Below are 18,543 nucleotides of genomic sequence, written 5' to 3'. Positions count from 1 at the left end.
GAGGGCTTTCTCCAGCTGCGGCGAGTGGGGGCCACTCTTCATCGCGGTGTGTGGGCCTCTCACCATTGCGGCCTCTCTTGTTGCGGAGCACAGGCTCCAGACGCGCAGGCTCAGTAGTTGTGGCACACGGGCCCAGTTGCTCCGCGGCATGTGGGATCTTCCCAGACCAGGGCTCGAACCAGTGTCCCCTGCACTGGCAGGCGGATTCTCAACCACTGCACCACCAGGGAAGCCCAAGAATGGTTTTTATATTTTTAAAATGTTGTTTAGGAAGAAAAGAAGAATGTGAAGTAGAGACCATATATGGCCTCAGAGCAAAATTTTTACTTTCCGGGACTTTACAAAAAAAGGTTTGCTGACCCCTGATCTAAAGCAAAAATAGTAACAATGTTTTGTTTACAGTGTATGTAGAAGAAAAATGATGACAACAACAGCACAAAGGATGGAAAAGGATTGGGAACATACTGCTGTAAGGTCCTTAGTCTACACATGAAACAGTGTAATATTACTTGAAAGTAGATTCTAATTAAAGATATATAGATATAGATAAACACTCTAGGGCAATCAATAAGAATGTTAAAGAAGCATAAATAAGAAGTAGAAATAAAAGGGAATCATAAGAAAGGCTCAAAGGGAAAAATGGAACAAATAGAAAAATAATTAAAAACCTACCATCTTTCTAGTTAAGCCATATTAACACCATAGTAAATGTGAATGGTCTAACACACCAATTAAAACACAGATACTGCCAGATTGGTTTAAAAAGTAAGATCCAACTCTCTGAGGTCTACAAGGAACCTGCCTTAAATATACAGACATAGGTTAAAATTAAAAGCACATGAAAAGACATGGATACAAACACGAAGCAAAAGAAAGTCGGAGTAACTATATGATTAACACCCAAAGTAGACCCCAGAACAAGGAATATTAACAAGAATAAAGAGGAATAGTATATAATGAGAACAGGATCAATTTTCCAAGAGGACATATTCCTAAGCGTGTATGCACTGTGGAATTCAAACGTCAGCTAAAACTAGAGCTGCAACAAGTCCGAAGGGGGAGCTCTCACACCCCACCGTGCACCATCAATTACTACAAACAGGAAGGTGCTGCCTACTTTACTATCCAGCAGAGAGAAGAAAACTTCTCTCTGCTGGAGGACAGCCCAACCAGAGACAATAGCAGCTCAACCGATGAGAAGCCTCCACGCACAGGACTCCCAGCTTACTGCAACAGGACTCTTTGGTTATCACAGCCCCTCCCAACTTTCCACTTTTCCCTATAAGCAAGTTCCCCTTCCTTGTTCTTTGGATTTGCCTATGGTCCTCCATAGTTCACATACCTGAATTGCAATTCTTTTGGCTATTCTGGAATAAACTCACTTTCACTGGTAAAATAACTAGCTATTATATTATTAAAGTCAACACCACTTAAGAACAGATGATCAGGGCTTCCCTGGTGGCACAGTGGTTAAGAATCCACCTGCCAATGCAGGGGACACGGGTTCATGCCCTGGTCTGGGAAGATCCCACATGCCATGGAGCGGCTAGGCCCGTGCACCACAACTACTGAGGCTGCACGTCTGGAGCCTGTGCTCCACAACAGGAGAGCCCGTGACAGTGAGAGGCCCGCGCACTGCGATGAAGAGTAGCCCCCGCTCGCCGCAACTAGAGAAAGCCCTCACAGAGAAACGAAGACCCAACACAGCCAAAAATTAATTAATTAATTAATTAATTAAAAAAAAAAAAGAACAGATGATCAAAACACATGAATCAAAAAGAGATAGAACTGAAAGAAGAAATTTTTAAATCCACAACTGTAGTTGGAGATTCTAACATGCCTCTCTTAGTGATAAAACAAGTAGACGGAGAATCAATAAGGACACAAGAGACCTGAACAACCCTATGAGGCAACTTGACTTAATATTTCCAGAATATTCTACCCAACAATAGCAGAATACACATTCTTTTCAAGTGAACACTGAACATTTGCCATAAACCATATTCTGGGCCATAAAACAAATGTGAACAAATTTAAAAGAATAAAAATCATGCAAATTATATTATGGGATAATAAGAGGATTAAACTAGAAATCAATAACAAGAAGACTTCTGGAAAATTCCCAAGTACTTGAAAATTAAATGACATACTTTGAAATAACACATGGGTCAAGAGGAAGTTTCAAGGGAAATTTTTTAATATTTTAATTTTAAATAAATGAAGATGAAAATACACTTATCAAAATTGTAGAATGCAGCTAAAGCAGTGGTTGAAGGGAAATTTATAGCACTAAATGCTTATATTAAAACAGAAAAAAATCTCAGATCAGTAATATAAGCTTACCCCTTAAAAAAATAGGAGTGTAAATTAAACCCAAAGCAAGGTGAAGGAAGGAAATAAAAGAGAGCAGAAATCAATAAAATTGAAAACAGAAAAATAGACAAAATTAATGAAATCAAAATCTGAATCTTTGAAAGATCAATGAAGTTGATAAACTTCTAGACAGAAAACAAATGAAGACACAAATTACCAATATCAAAAATGAAAGGGGGAACATCACTACAGACCCCAAAGACATTAAATGAATAATAGGAGAACACCACAAACAATTCTATATCCATATAGTTTAAATGCAAATAAACAAATAAATAAATAAACTGCAACTCCATACTAACTGCTTCGGCGGTAAATTATGATTTTCTTAAACTAAGATTTAAGCCAGGATTATGACACATTTTAGGAGTTAATCAGCAAAACAAATTCAAACAATACTAAACACCCAATAAAGAGAGTAAAAGTTTATGTTAAAAAAAAAGACATTTGTATATCCATAAATTTGACAACTAAGGTGAAGAAGACCAATTCCTTGAAAGATACAAACGATCAAAACTTATCAAGAAAAACTGGGTACCCTGAATTATCCTGTATCTATTAAAGAAGTTAAATTTGTAGTTTAAAAACCTTCCATCAAAGAAAACTCTAGGCCTAGATGGTTTCACTAATGAATTTTACCAAACACTGAAGGAAGAAATAACAGCAATCCTACACAGTCTCTTCCAAAAATACATCACAAACAAGTAGGGTTTATCCCAGGAATACAAAGCTGGTTCAGCATTTGAAAATCAATCAGTGTAATTCACCATAGTAAATAGGAAGAAAAATCACATGATCCTGTCAATAGATGGAGAAAAAGCATTCAACAAGATTCAAAATCCATCCATAATAAAAACTCTCAGTAAACTAGGAATACCAGGGAAATTCCTTAACCTCATGGGGCACCGACACAAAACCTCAGCTAACACCATACTTCATAGTGAAAGATTATTTTCTCCCCTATTATAAGAAACAAGGCAAGGATGTTCTCTCTCACCACTCCTATTCAAAACTGTACTAGAATTCTTAGCCAGTTGAATAAGGCAAGAAAAAGAAATAAAAGGCATCCAGGAGACCTTCAAGATGGTGGAAGAGTAAGACATGGAGATCACCTTCCTCCCCACAAATACATCAGAAATACATCTACATGTGGAACAACTCCTACAGAACACCTACTGAACGTTGGCAGAAGACCTCAGACCTCCCAAAGGGCAGGAAACTCCCCACGTACCTGGGTAGGGCAAAAGAAAAAAGAAAAAATAGAGACAAAAGAATAGGGATGGGACCTGCACCTCTGGGAGGGAGCTGTGAAGGAGGAAAAGTTTCCACACACCAGGAAGCCCCTTCACTGGTGGAGACAGGGGAGGCGGGAAGCTGTGGAGCCACGGAGGAGAGCGCAGCAACAGGGGTGCAGAAGGCAAAGCAGAGAAATTCCCGCACAGAGGATCGGTGCCGACCAGCACTCACCAGCCTGAGAGGCTTGTCTGCTCACTCGCCGGGGAGAGCGGGGGCTGGGAGCTGAGGCTCTGGCTTCGGAGGTCACACCCCAGGGAGAGGACTGGGGTTGGCTGCGTGAACACAGCCTGAAGGGAGCTAGTGCACCACAGCTAGCCAGGAGGGAGTCCAGGAAAAACTCTGGAACTGCCAAAGAAGCAAGAGACTTTTTCTTGCCTCTTTGTTTCACGGTGGGCAAAGAGAGGGGATTCAGAGCACCACCTAAATGAGCTCAAGAGACGGGGGCAAACCGCGGCTATCAGCGGGGACACCAGAGATGGGCATGAGATGCTAAGGCTGCTGCGGCAGCAGCCACCAAGAAGCCTGTGTGCAAGCACAGGTCATTATCCATACTTCCCCTCCTGGGAGCCTGTGCAGCCCGCCACTGCAAGGGTCCCGTGATCCAGGGACATCTACAACGGAAGAACACATGGCGCGCCTCAGGCTGGTGCAACGTCACAACGGTATCTGCTGCCACACGCTCGCCCTGCATTCCATACCCCTCCTTCCCCGTGGCCTAAGTGAGCCACAGCCCCCTAATCAGCTGCTACTTTAACCCCGTCCTGCCTGAGTGAAGAACGGACACCCCTCAGGTGACCTACATGCAGAGGCGGGGCCAAATCCAAAGCTGAACCACAGGAGCTGTGCAAACAGAGAAATGGAAATTTCCCCCAGCAGCCTCAGGAGCAGCGGATTAAATCTCCACAATCAACTTGATGTACCCTGCACCTGTGGAATACCTGAAGAGACAACAAATCATCCCAAATTGAGGCGGTGGACTCTGGGAGCAACGATATATATATTTTTTTCCCTTTTTCTCTTTTTGTGAGTGTGTATGTGTATGCTTATGTGTGTAATTTTGTCTGTATACCTTGCTTTTAGCATTTGTCCTAGGGTTCTCTCTGCCCTTTTTTTTTTTTTTAAGTATAGTTTTTAGCACTTCTTATCAATGGTGGATTTGTTTTTTGGTTTGGTTGTTCTCTTCTTTCTTTCTTTGTTTCTTTTTTTATTATGTTTTAATTTTTTTAATTTTTATAAATTATTTTAAATTTTTTATTTCAGTAACTTTATTTTATTTTACTATTTTTTTTTCTTTCTTTCTTTCTCTCCCTTTTATTCTGAGCTGTGCGGATGACAGGATCTTGGTGCTCTGGCCGGGTGTCAGGCCTATGCCTCTGAGGTGGGAGAGCCAAGTACAGGACGTTGGTCCAGCAGAGACCTCCCAGCTCCATGTAATATCAAATGGCAAAAATCTCCCAGAGATCTCCATCTCAACGCCAAGACCCAGCTCCACTCAACGACCAGCAAGTTACACAGCTGGACACCCTATGCCAAACAACTAACAAGACAGGAACACAACCCCACCCACTAGCAGAAAGGCTGCCTAAAATCATAATAAGGTCACAGACACCCCAAAACACACCACTGGACGCAGACCTGCCCACCAGAAAGACAAGATCCAGCCTCATCCACCAGAACACAGGCACTTGTCCCCTCCACCAGGAAGCCTACACAACCCACTGAACCAACCTTAGCCACTGAGGGCAGACACCAAAAACAATGGGAACTACGAACCTGTAGCCTGTGAAAAGGAGACCCCAAACACAGTAAGTTAAGGAAAATGAGAAGACAGAGAAACACACAGCAGATGAAGAAGCAAGGTAAAAACCCACCAGACCAAACAAATGAAGAAGAAACAGGCAGTCTACCTGAAAAAGAATTCAGAGCAATGATAGTAAAGACGATCCAAAATCTTGGAAATAGAATGGAGAAAATACAACAAACGTTTAACAAGGACCTAGAAGAACTAAAGAGCAAACAAACAATGATGACCAACAAATGAAATTAAAAATTCTCTATAAGGAATAAATAGCAGAATAAATGAGGCAGAAGAACGGATAAGTGACCTGGAAGATAAAATAGTGGAAATAACTACCACAGAGCAGAATAAAGGAAAAAGAACAAAAATAATTGAGGACAGTCTCAGAGACCTATGGGAAAACATTAAACGCACCAACATTCGGATTATAGGGGTCCCAGAAAAAGAGAAAAAGAAAGGGACTGAGAAAATATTTGAAGAGATAATAGTTGAAAACTTCCCTAATATGGGAAAGGAAACAGTTAATCAAATCCAGGAAGTGCAGAGAGCCCCATACAGGACAAATCCAAGGAGAAACACACCAAGACACATATTATCAAACTATCAAAAATTAAATACGAAGAAAAAATATTAAAAGCAGCAAGGGAAAAACAAAAAATAACATACAAGGGAATCTCCATAAGGTTAACAGCTGACCTTTCAGCAGAAACTCTGCAAGCCAGAAGGGAGTGGCAGGACATATTTAAAGTGATGAAAGGGAAAAACCTACAACCAAGATTACTCTACCCAGCAAGGATCTCATTCAGATTTGACAGAGAAATTAAAACCTTTACAGACAAGCAAAAGCTAAGAGAATTCAGCACCACCAAACCAGCTCTACAACAAGTGCTAAATGAACTTCTCTAGGCAGGAAACACAAGAGAAGGAAAAGACCTACAATAACAAACCCCAAACAATTAAGAAAATGGTAATAGGAACATACATATCGATAATTACCTTAAATGTAAATGGATTAAGTGATCCAACCAAAAGGCACAGACTGGATGAATGGATACAAAAACAAGACCCATACATATGCTGTCTACAAGAGACCCACTTCAGACCTAGGGACACATACAGACTGAAAGTGAGGGGATGGAAAAGATATTCCATGCAAATGGAAATCAAAAGAAAGCTGGAGTAGCAACTCTCATATCAGACAAAATAGACTTTAAAATAAAGACTATTACAACAGGCAAAGAAGGACACTACATAATGATCAAGGGATCCATCCAAGAAGAAGATATAACAACTGTAAATATTTATGCACCCAACATAGGAGCACTTCATTACCTAAGGCAAATGCTAACAGCCATAAAAGGGGAAATCGACAGCAACACAATCATAGTAGGGGACTTTAACACACCACTTTCACCAATGGACAGATCATCCAAAATCAAAACAAATATGGAAACACAAGCTTTAAATCATACATTAAACAAAATGGACTTAATTGATATTTATAGGACATTCCATCCAAAAACAACAGAATACACTTTCTTCTCAAGTGCTCATGGAACATTCTCCAGGATATATCATACCTTGGGTCACAAATCAAGCCTTGGTAAATTTAAGAATATTGAAATCATATCAAGTATCTTTTCCAACCACAACGCTATGAGACTAGATATCAATTACAGGAAAAAAATCTGTAAAATATACAAACACAAGGAGGCTAAACAATACACTACTAAATAACCAAGAGATCACTGAAGAAATCAAAGAGGAAATCAAAAAATACCTAGAGACAAATGACAATGAAAACACGACCCAAAACCTATGGGATGCAGCAAAAGCAGTTCTAAGAGGGAAGTTTATAGCAATACAATCCTACCTTAAGAAACAAGAAACATCTCAAATAAACAACCTAACCTTACACCTAAAGCAATTAAAGAAAGAAGAACAAACACCCCCTAAAGTTAGCAGATGGAAAGAAATCATAAAGATCATATCAGAAATAAATGAAAAAGAAATGAAGGAAACGATAGCAAAGATCAATAAAACTAAAAGCTGGTTCTTTGAGAAGATAAACAAAATTGATAAACCATGAGCCAGACTCATCAATAAAAAAAAGGGAGAAGATTCAAATCAATAGAATTAGAAATGAAAAAGGAAAAGTAACAACTGACACTGCAGAAATACAAAGGTCATGAGAGATTACTACAAGCAACTCTATGCCAATAAAATGGACAACCTGGAAGAAATGGACAAATTCTTAGAAAAGCACAACCTTCCGAGACTGAACCAGGAAGAAACAGAAAATATGAACAGACCAATCACAAGCACTGAAATTGAAACTGTGATTAAAAATCTTCCAACAAACAAAAGCCCAGGACCAGATGGCTTCACAGGTGAGTTCTATCAAACATTTAGAGAAGAGTTAACACCCATCCTTCTCAAACTCTTCCAAAATATAGCAGAGGGAGGAACACTCCCAAACTCATTCTACGAGGCGACCATTACCCTGACACCAAAACCAGAAAAAGATGTCACAAAGAAAGAAAACTACAGGCCAATATCCCTGATGAACATAGATGCAAAAATCCTCAACAAAATACTAGCAAACAGAATCCAACAGCACACTAAAAGGCTCATACACCATGATCAAGTGGAATTTATCCCAGGGATGCAAGGATTCTTCAATATACGTAAATCAATCAATGTGATACACCATATTAACAAATTGAAGAATAAAAATCATATGATCACCTCAAAAGATGCAGAAAAAGCTTTTGACAAAATTCAACACCTATTTATGATAAAAACCCTCCAGAAAGGAGGCACAGAGGGAACTTTTATCAACATAATAAAGGCCATACATGACAAACCCACAGCCAACATCGTCCTCAATGGTGAAAAACTGAAACCATTTCCACTAAGATCAGGAACAAGACAAGGGTGCCCACTCTCACCACTATTATTCAACACTGTTTTGGAAGCTTTAGCCACAGCAATCAGAGAAGACAAAGAAATAAAAGGAATCCAAATCGGAAAAGAAGAAGTAAACCTGTCACTGTTTGCAGCTGACATGACACTATACATAGACAATCCTAATGATGCTACCAGAAAACTACTAGAGCTAACCAATGGATTTGGTAAAGCAGCAGGATACAAAATTAATGCACAGAAATCTCTTGCATTTCAAACACTAATGATGAAATATCTGAAAGAGAAATTAAGGAAACACTCCATTTACCACTGCAACAAAAAGAATAAAATACCTAGGAATAAACCTACCTGAGGAGACAAAAGACCTGTATGCAGAAAATTATAAGACACTGATGAAAGAAATTAAAGATGATACAAACAGATGGAGAGATATACCATGTTCTTGGATTGGAAGAATCAACATTGTGAAAACGACTATACTACCCAAAGCAATCTACAGATTCAATGCAATCCCTATCAAGCTATCACTGGCATTTTTCACAGAACTAGAACAAAAAATTTCACAATTTGTATGGAAACACAAAAGACCTCGAATAGCCAAAGCAATCTTGAGAAAGAAAAACGGAGCTGGAGGAATCAGGCTCTTGGACTTCAGACTACAAAGCTGAACTACAAAGCTACAGTAATCAAGACAGTATGGTACTGGCACAAAAACAGAAATATAGATCAATGGAACAGGATAGAAAGCCCAGAGATAAACCCACGCACATATGGTCACCTTATTTTTGATAAAGGAGGCAAGAATATACAATGGAGAAAAGACAGCCTCTTCAATAAGTGGTGCTGGGAAAACTGGACAGCTACATGGAAAAGAATGAAATTAGAACACTCCCTAATACTATACACAAAAATAAACTCATAATGGATTAAAGACCTAAATGTAAGGCCAGACACTGTAAAACTCTTAGAGGAAAACATAGGCAGAACACTCTATGACATAAATCACAGCAAGATCCTTTTTGACCCACCTCCTAGAGAAATGGGAATTAAAACATAAATAAACAAATGGGACCTAATGAAACTTAAAAGCTTTTGCACAGCAAAGGAAACCATAAAGAAGACGAAAAGACAACCCTCAGAATGGGAGAAAATATTTGCAAGTGAAGCTACTGACAATGGATTAATCTCCAAAATTTACAAGCAGCTCATGCAGCTCAGTATCAAAAAAACAAACAACCCAATCCAAAAATGGGCAGAAGACCTAAATAGACATTTCTCCACAGAAGATATACAGATTGCCAAAGAAGATATACAGATAAACACATGAAAGGATGCTTAACATCACTAATCATTAGAGAAATGCAAATCAAAAATACAATGAGATATCACCTCACACCAGTCAGAATGGCCATCATTAAAAATCTACAAACAATAAATGCTGGAGAGGGTGTGGAGAAAAGGGAACACTCTTGCACTGTTGGTGGGAATGTAAATTGATACAGCCACTATGGAGAACAGTATGGAGGTTCCTTAAAAAACTAAAAATAGAACTACCATACGACCCAGCAATCCCACTACTGGGCATATACCCTGAGAAAACCAGAATTCAGAAACAGTCACGTACCACAATGTTCATTGCAGCTCGATTTACAATAGCCAGGACATAGAAGCAACCTAAGTGTCCATCGACAGATGAATGGATAAAGAAGATGTGGCACATGTATACAATGGAATATTACTCAGCCATAAAAAGAAACGAAACTGAGTTATTTGTAGTAAGGTGGATGTACCTAGAGTCTGTCATACAGAGTGGAGTAAGTCAGAAAGAGAAAAACAAATACTGTACGCTAACACATATATATGGAATCTAAAAAAAAAAAAAAAAAGGTTATGAAAAACCCAGGGGCAGGATGGGAATAAAGACGCAGACCTACTAGAGAATGGACTTGAGGACACGGGGAGGGGGAAGGGTAAGCTGGGACAAAGTGAGAGAGTGGCATGGACATATATACACTACTAAATATAAAATCGATAGCTAGTGGGAAGCAGCCGCATAGCACAGGGAGATCAGCTCCGTGCTTTGTGACCACCTAGAGGGGTGGGATAGGGAGGGTGGGAGGGAGGTGCAAGAGGGAGGAGATATGGGGATATATGTATATGTATAGCTGATTCACTTTGTTATAAAACAGAAACTAACACACCATTGTAAAGCAATTATACTCCAATAAAGATGTTAAAAAAAAATTAAAATGCATCCCATTGGAAAGGAAGAAATAAAGCTGTCTTTATTCACAGATGACAAGATTATGTAGAAAATTCCAAAGAATCTATAAATAAACCTCCTAGAACAATAATTGACTTTAGCAAGGTAACAGAATACAATGTCAATATACAAAAATCAATTGTATTTCTATATACGAGCAACAGGAGCAACCCCCAAAATGAAATACTTAAGTATAAATCTAACAAAACATGTGGAAGATCTATATCCTGAAAACTACCAAATGCTGATAGAAAAATGAAAACAGAAATAAAGAGATAAGCCATATTGTGTTCATGGATTGGAATACTCAGTATTGTAAAGATGTCAATTCTTCCTAAATGAATCTATAGATTCAATGCAACCCATTCAAAATCCCAGCAGGATTTTTCACAGATATTGACAAGCTGACTCTACAACTTACATGAAAAGGCAAAGGAACTAGGAGAGCCATAACGAGTTTGAAAAGGAATAAAATTGGGAGATTTATACTACTTGCTTTCAAAATTTATTATAAAGTCACAGTATCAAGATAGTGTAGTGTTGGCATAAAGTAGGCCTCTAGATCAATGGAATAAAATTGCGAATCCAAAAATAAACCCTTACAATCATGGTCAATTGATTTTCAACAAAAATGTCAAGATAAATCAACAGGGAAAGGACAGTCTTCTCAACAAATGGTGCTGAAACAACTGGAATTCCACATGCCAAAAAAAAAAAAAAAATCCTTGACTCACAGTTTACACCTTACACAAAAATTAACCCAAAATGAATCATAAACCTAAGTGTAAAACATAGAACTATGAAACTTCTCGAAGAAAATGTAGAAAAATTTCAAGACTTTTAGTTAGGCAAAGAATTCTTAGGTACAACAACAAAATTCTGATCCATAAGTAGATTGATAAATTGGTTTACCAAAGTTAAAAAACTTTTGCCCTGAGAAAGACACTGCTATGGGAATAAAAAGATAAGGCACAGACTGAGAGAAATGATTTGAAAATCACATTTCTGACACAGGACATATATCCAGGTTATGTAAAGAACTCTCAAAACTCAACAATAAGAAAACAAACAACCCAATAAAAATAGGTAATCAAAATTACCTTTGTGTAACACATATATACTGTAAATTTTTATTTGAATTCATGTATTTTTCCCAGCCAGTTATGAGTCCAAACTCACCTTCTCACTAATTTTTTATTTATACCATATTATTTTGACTCTGGAATTAGGCTTTTGATCTCTGTTAACCTTTGGTGCACTTTGTACTGACCTAAAAAAATAATACTAGTAGTTTTCTTTGAACTCAGACTATTTTTTTCTGTCAAATAAAACTGGCTCTTTACACACACACCCAAATAAGTTATGAACTTCTGAGACATCAAAACTTTACACTGTCACCTTTTAAATAATGAACCCTGAGCATGAATCACCACATTTTTAATCACCATACTTCCTTCTTCCCCTGCTACCAAATCTAAACAATTCTGGAACACAATGATGAAAGAAATGACCCTTACTTTCCCTTTGCTCATATTTCTTCATTTATTTCTCATCACCTGGTACCATGTTTTGTAAGTCATTGTAAATCACGTTTGGTAACAATGTGAGGTACAGTAGAACAAACAAACCAAGAGATTCTGCATGAAAGAAATTCTTTAAGACCAAGTTATTTAATATGTGATCCTCTTCCTCCAAGTGAACGTCTTTTTTGGCCAGTACCATACCTGCTTAGGCCGTATTTCTCTGCTGGAAACCAGAGACAGACTAAACCTTGACGATTTCTAGCACTATGCCCAGCTTGCTTCCAACTACTGCAGGCTTCTCTTAACCTGCCTTATTTTTCATTATAGTACTTCTCATCACCTGACATAGGAGACAAAACATAAATAGGTCCCCTTCCAGTAGACTGTAAGCTCCATGAGAACAGAGATTTTTAACATTCTTATATATTCCTTTTAACCCCAGGGCAGTGTCTGCCATCCAGTGGGTGTTCAATAAACATTTGTGAATTAATGACTGCCCAAGGCAACTCTCTACCTCATTCCCTCACATTCTGCCTGGGCAGCCCTGGGCAGGACTGTTGATGCAAACAACAAGATATGTTGTCCTTCACTCCCTCCTTTCTTTCAAGATTAGTGACTAGATCTTTCTGCCAATTTCTGTGCTAAGTAGATACTGAGGATGGAGGAATATGAGAAGTAGTATCCTGGTTGCCCGATCTAACACCAAATGCCCACCCATGTCCACCACGTCAAATGGAAACAAAAAGCAGCTCTCACTTCATACTTCAAATGAAAACAGGCTAAATGCTTTAAAAGCAGTAGACAGTGGAGGCTGGTATCCTACTGAACACGATTATATAGTATTCACCCGCTGCACTACCATCAGGAGAATTCTTTCCTAGTCCAGGATCTACCACTAACTGCATCTTCTCCAAGTGCCAGCCTGTTAGTTTGAAGACAGGTAAGGACGCCGAAACAAAGACATGATTTAGAGCAAATGTTCTCAATAAGGGGCAGGGGTGAAGGGGGCACTGGGGAGTGGGAGGTACGGCAGAACCAGCTGTGAGGCTTCTTCAAACTACACACGGCCCCTCCCTAAACTCCTCCACCCTGATCCCCGCACAGTTACCCCCCAAAGTGAGCCACTGTTGCTGTTACTATGGGAGTACGACAGACCCAGAAAAACTTCCCCAGGTTTTGAGTGTAAGCTCTTTGAGGAATGGGACCGAGATTTAGGCTTCTTAGTGATATCCAGAGGGCATCTAACACAGGGTTTTCCTGTCTCTACCTGCGCCTCCAACCTCAGCTCCTTCCCTCCCCTCCGCCACACCCTACACTTCTCCTATCATCCTGAGCTTCTCCTGCTTGCCCATAAGGCCATGTCTTTCATCATCTGTCACCACCTGCAGGAGACACGGGTGACCGGCTACCTAACAGCCCGACAGGCAAGGCAGTCTCGCTTTCTGCCTTGCTAACCGAATTCCGATTTTCAGATAGGGGCACCAACGTGCTCAGGGAAGGTGACCCCTCCCCCAGCTCCAGAACACTGCTGGGCCACGACAGTCACAGCCACCCTCTCCTCCCTTGCCAGTGACTGGCTCAGCACGGGCGTATGACCATTCTGGCCAGTGACACAGGGAACCTCTGAGAAATTCTGACCTTTGTTATCTAGAGAATCACTGAGAAGCAAGCCGTCTCCCTCCCTTTCTGCTCTAGATGTTATCACGTGAAGGCGTGATGGAGCTCCAGTCACCCTGTGGCAGGACAGGGAAAACCCAGAGAATCTTCAAGAAGCCAACCCAGAACTGGGGCCACTTTGAACCACCTACCTCTAGACTTCTTAAGCAAGACAGTAAAGTAACCTAACTAGTGTTACTTACAACAGAAAGTACCCTACCACACCACACCACTTGGCCTGGGAAGTCCCTGCGACTTTTCCTCCTACTATCCCCTACTATCTCCAATTCATAGCTCAAGTACAGTTTCCTTGGGAAGTCTTTGCTTGTCCCCAGACAGTTACACAGTCCCAGACTCTGTTCTCTGCACATCTGCCTCTCCAACTAGACCGTGAGCTTCTCAAAAGCAAACATGTTCACCCTTGGCAGAGGCCCTGGTGTATGCCGGGCATTTATTAAATGTTGAATGAATGGATGAACCAACAAGCAAACAACAAAACAAGGAATCAAAGGAGGAACATGCAGGAGGCCTTCCTTGCCTGGGATAAGACTTGACAATTGACAGATGGAACATGGCACCCAGGCAGTCTACACTCTACTAAAGACTTCTTTAGGCGGTGGTGAGCAAAGGCAGAGAGAGTGCAATGAACAGGTCCTATTTTATCTGCCCAGAAGTCAGAGCTCTCATTGGGAACTGTCCCTGCCTAATCCCCGGCACCTGGGGTGGGATTGACTATCACAGTGGCACCTGAGCAAAGTACCCACTGCTACGGTGGAAACCCACTCCCCGTCCACTGAGATGGCTTGGCCCCGCTTTGGTCTAGTGTATCAATAACGTTTGCTATAAGGATGGAGGTGATGGAAGAAGAGGGAGACATCCCTCCTATCCCCCCCTCTCTCTAAAGGAACAGATAAGCCTGAGATGCCAGTGCTTTTTATCACTCCAGACTAAGAACAGTCAACACAGAGGGAAAAAGAGAGAGAACAAGCCCGGCAACCCTATGTGAGCCCCAGGATCAAGCTATGCCTAAAGCTAAAACCCTCAGCCTTTTCATTTATGTGACCCAATCAATTTCTATACTGCATAAAGCAATTTTCAAGTGACCAAACCCAACCCAAAGAAAAGAATTCTGACAAATACAGTCAGTAATGATGAAAGCAAGCCGATAACATCCCTTCTATATTCAGGACCTGTCACCTCTCAAACTTGGCTTCTAGAATGGTGGCAGGAAGTAAAACTGCCTGGAGGAGGCCTAGCCATGAACAAGTGAGAGTGGAAGAAATGCCACCCCCCAAAACACACACCACCACTACCCCCTTCCCTCCTAAAGGAGGGTACTCTGAGCCTCCTGGATCTCCCTTCTGTTCAGAAAGGAGTGGGGACCTCTGGGAGGCACAAAGTGTTACATTAACACATAGGGGGGAAAATGGAGAGAACTTTCATCAAGCAACGTGCTATGGGATTTATGAACATCGTATAACTTAAGGCCGTTGTAATGATCATAATACCCTTTTTACCTTTGAGCAAACTGAGAATCAGCGAAGTTAAGCAACTTGCTCAAGGTCACACAACTAGTAACTAGAATTTAAATGCTAGACTTTTTCCACTTTATCACACCGATGGCCAGGGCCTGGGAGATGCAGCGCACCTGCGCACCCCCGCCTCCACCCCAACCCCCGACAGCGCCCCAGGACACACAGCCCTGGATGGAGCCTTACAAGCGCAGGCCCCTGGAGTCAGAGCAGCCTTGCATACCCAGTTTTTTGGAAGCCCCAGGTAACTAACCCAGGTGTATGTCGGACACTCAACACCAGCACCAAAAGTAAAGCGCCGGGCAGAGGGAGCAGCGGCACCTGAGCGGCCCCTGGGAAGCGCCGCAGAGGGAGAGGCGGGAGCTCGCTCGGGTCTCCCCCGCGGGCCTGAGCCCCCCGCGCAGCTCCGCGCTCTCCGCAGCAGTGGGGCCCCCAGCCTCCCCTCTCCCCACCAGCGCCGCGGACAGAGCGCCTCCGCGCCGCCCGGGCCGCTCAGAGACCCAGGCAGCCCCGGCCCTGTCCCCGCGCCCGCCCTCGCCCCCAGCTCCAGCCCGGTGCAGAGGGTCGCAGCTGTTCGCCCCCAGGCAGCTACGGGACCCCGACCCCTCCGCTGTGCCGCGACCCCGGCGCGCTCGCTCCGCCGGCGCGCCAGGCAGGGGAGCCCCGCACTGCCCGCCGCAGCCGCTCGGCCCCGCAGGACCCGGGCGCGGGGCCCGCCGTCCCCCGCCGTCCCCCGACGACCGTGCCCCCTGCCCGCTGCGCCCGCCCGACTCACCAGCGCCGCCGCGCTCACCGGGCCTGTCCGCGCGTCCGGCCGCCTCCCTGCTCCCGGCTCCCGGTCCCGGCTAGCAGCTCACTGGCGGCGGGCTGGCGTTGGTGCGGCTCCTCCCCGCCCCGAGCCGCCTGGGACGCCCGGGAAGGGGCGGGGCCGAGACAGGTGGGCCCCGCCCGCCGCGAGCAGCCCGGGCCTCGGGCTCTTGGGGAATTCTCCGCGGGTGGAAGGGAGGCCCCGGCGGCCGCGTAATAGGGGACACCTGGGACGGTTAGTTCTTGGGAGGCGGCGGGGAGCCCGGGCCCGGCCTGTTTCCACACAGCCTGGCCCGCTGGGGAAGTGGATCGCAGAGCGTGGGAGCCGGACCCCGCTGAGCAGGAAGAGGGGAGGCCAGCCCCTTTCTTTGTGGGCTGTAGAAACCGAGAACCGAGCCCCTCAGGGTGAATATGATGGGGCCAAAGGCAAGTTACTTCAGAACTGGAAGAGCTCAGGAAGGCCTTTTCCGACCATTCCACCCTCCCCCATCCCCACTTCACACACCCCACTTTATTAGGTAACCCAGAATTTTAAGTTCACTGGTTCTGGAATCAGATCATTTAGGTTAAAATCCATTCCCCACTTAACAAGGTATGTTAATCTCTCTATGCCCCAGTTTCCTCATCTAAAAAATGAAGATAATACTAGTATATCATAGGAAAAAGCTGGGAGACATAAAAAGAATAGCCTACCTTCAGTGAGCAGCTACTTTGTGCTATCCACGATTCCAGGTGCTTAGGTTCTCTTTCGAGTTGACTTTAGAGTAGGAATTCTTCATCAAGGATCACAAACCTTGAAACTGGATTCCGCCTTCTGCCTACACACATTTTTTCCTAAAGAGAGCATCCACAGCTGTCCTTAGATTTGCAAAAAGCCTTGGGTCTCAAGACTAGTTAGGAATCATTGCCTTCCAGACTTAGCCAACAGTTTTAGAGCTGGCAGACTTGTGAGAGATCACACAGGCCAAACATCCTTGAGAATGAAGATCACCAGGATGCCTGCCCAACACGCAGATCACTGCTCCCGAGAATTCCAATTCTGGAGAGCAGAGTGGTTTGGGAATAAGCACTTCAGGTGCAATTCACTGACAGGTGAGCCTAGGAAACTGATCTCATCCAAACTTCTCATTTCTCAGGCGAGGTAACAGGCCTAGGGATCGGTTCACTTGGAATCACCTTCCAGCCCGCATCTGCCAAGGAGCCTACCTTCCAAGTGAAGCCCTCACCCCACCTGAACCAAGGGAAAGAAATGTTTCTCCCTCCACAACTCAGCTTCACACAAGGAGCACTTAGCAAACAAAACAGGCTTCTTTCAAGAGGAAAATAAAATGCGCAGCTACCTCTGGGTTAGCCCTTTAAATCTCAAAGAAGCCTGGACCGTTCTTGCCAGGACTTCGGATACCTCCCTCCAGTACCCAGCCCCTCAGCCCGGCCCATCCCCCTCCACATACCCCACCGTATCTAGCTCTACTATTTGAACAGCTGAGGCTATTCAGCTAACACTTTCAAGTGACATCTTACAAAAATGTAGATGTTTTGTTCCACTTCCTAAGGCTACAGGCTAATTAGACCCTGAAACAGAGGACTTCGGTCTGATGCCATTTCACTGTTAGGCCCACAGTGGGAAACACTTCTTTCCAGGCAGATCTTGGCAAGTACTGAGTCTGAGGCAAGAACAGGGCAGGCAGCAGCTGCAGCAAGAGTGGTTGTTTCAGGGATGCCCAAAAATGTCAACCCAAGAATTATCAGGCAAAGTCCAGAATATTCCCTTTTTGACCGGTGAGATTCTCTCCGTGCTTACCAAGGGCAGCCAAGGATGCATGTGTGTCTTTGGGGTTTTGGTGTTCACCACTCACAAAGTCCTGATGTAGCAGAAAGTTGAAATAACCTTCCCAAAGTGAGTTGAGCAAACCTCTCACATACAAGGCAAGCAGGAAAAATTTCCAAGGTGGCAGGCTGTGGCAGTACCATTTCCCTGAGAAGAAGACTATAAAAAGATGCAGCTGGCCCTCTCAGCCCTGTGCTTGACCCTGAGGATGGGCAGCAAATCAGCTTTTCCATATTTATCCCTCAGTATTATCTTTTACCCTCACGAGGACTGTGGATCAGTGTGAATTTGCTTAGCTGTCTAAAACACATCAACCAGGGATGGGCTTGCCCTCTTTGGCTTGGTTTCAGAGTGAGTACAGAAGCATGGACTACAAATGCATGGGTCTGCTTACAAGGTTGTTGGCTACAAAAACACCCAAATGCCTTTGTTGCTGTATTTGTAAACCCAGGAAGAAGCTCTTGGTTATTCCAAATTTACTCTTACTTTCGAAGGCAACACAAACATACTTATCATCTTTTTAATTTGCTAAGTCAATG

The 18,543-nt window shown here is 43.0% G+C and overlaps 1 protein-coding gene across 2 annotated transcripts in view; it reads right to left on the bottom strand.

Moving 5' to 3' along the window:
• The window catches only part of LYPD6B (LY6/PLAUR domain containing 6B), a 235,502-nt gene extending 219,233 nt beyond the window's left edge, over positions 1–16,269 (bottom strand). For both annotated transcript variants that reach the window (XM_059927818.1, XM_059927817.1), the window contains exon 1: positions 16,145–16,269. The gene's annotated coding sequence lies outside the window, so the exon portion shown is untranslated. The remainder of the gene's footprint in view (positions 1–16,144) is intronic.
• Between the last annotated feature and the right edge of the window lie 2,274 nt (positions 16,270–18,543).

The sequence above is a fragment of the Balaenoptera ricei genome, chromosome 7 (assembly GCF_028023285.1).
Source record: "Balaenoptera ricei isolate mBalRic1 chromosome 7, mBalRic1.hap2, whole genome shotgun sequence".
Lineage (NCBI taxonomy): Eukaryota > Metazoa > Chordata > Mammalia > Artiodactyla > Balaenopteridae > Balaenoptera > Balaenoptera ricei.
The sequence above is the reverse complement of the archived record's forward strand: the minus strand, read 5'-3'. Positions and strand labels throughout refer to the sequence as shown.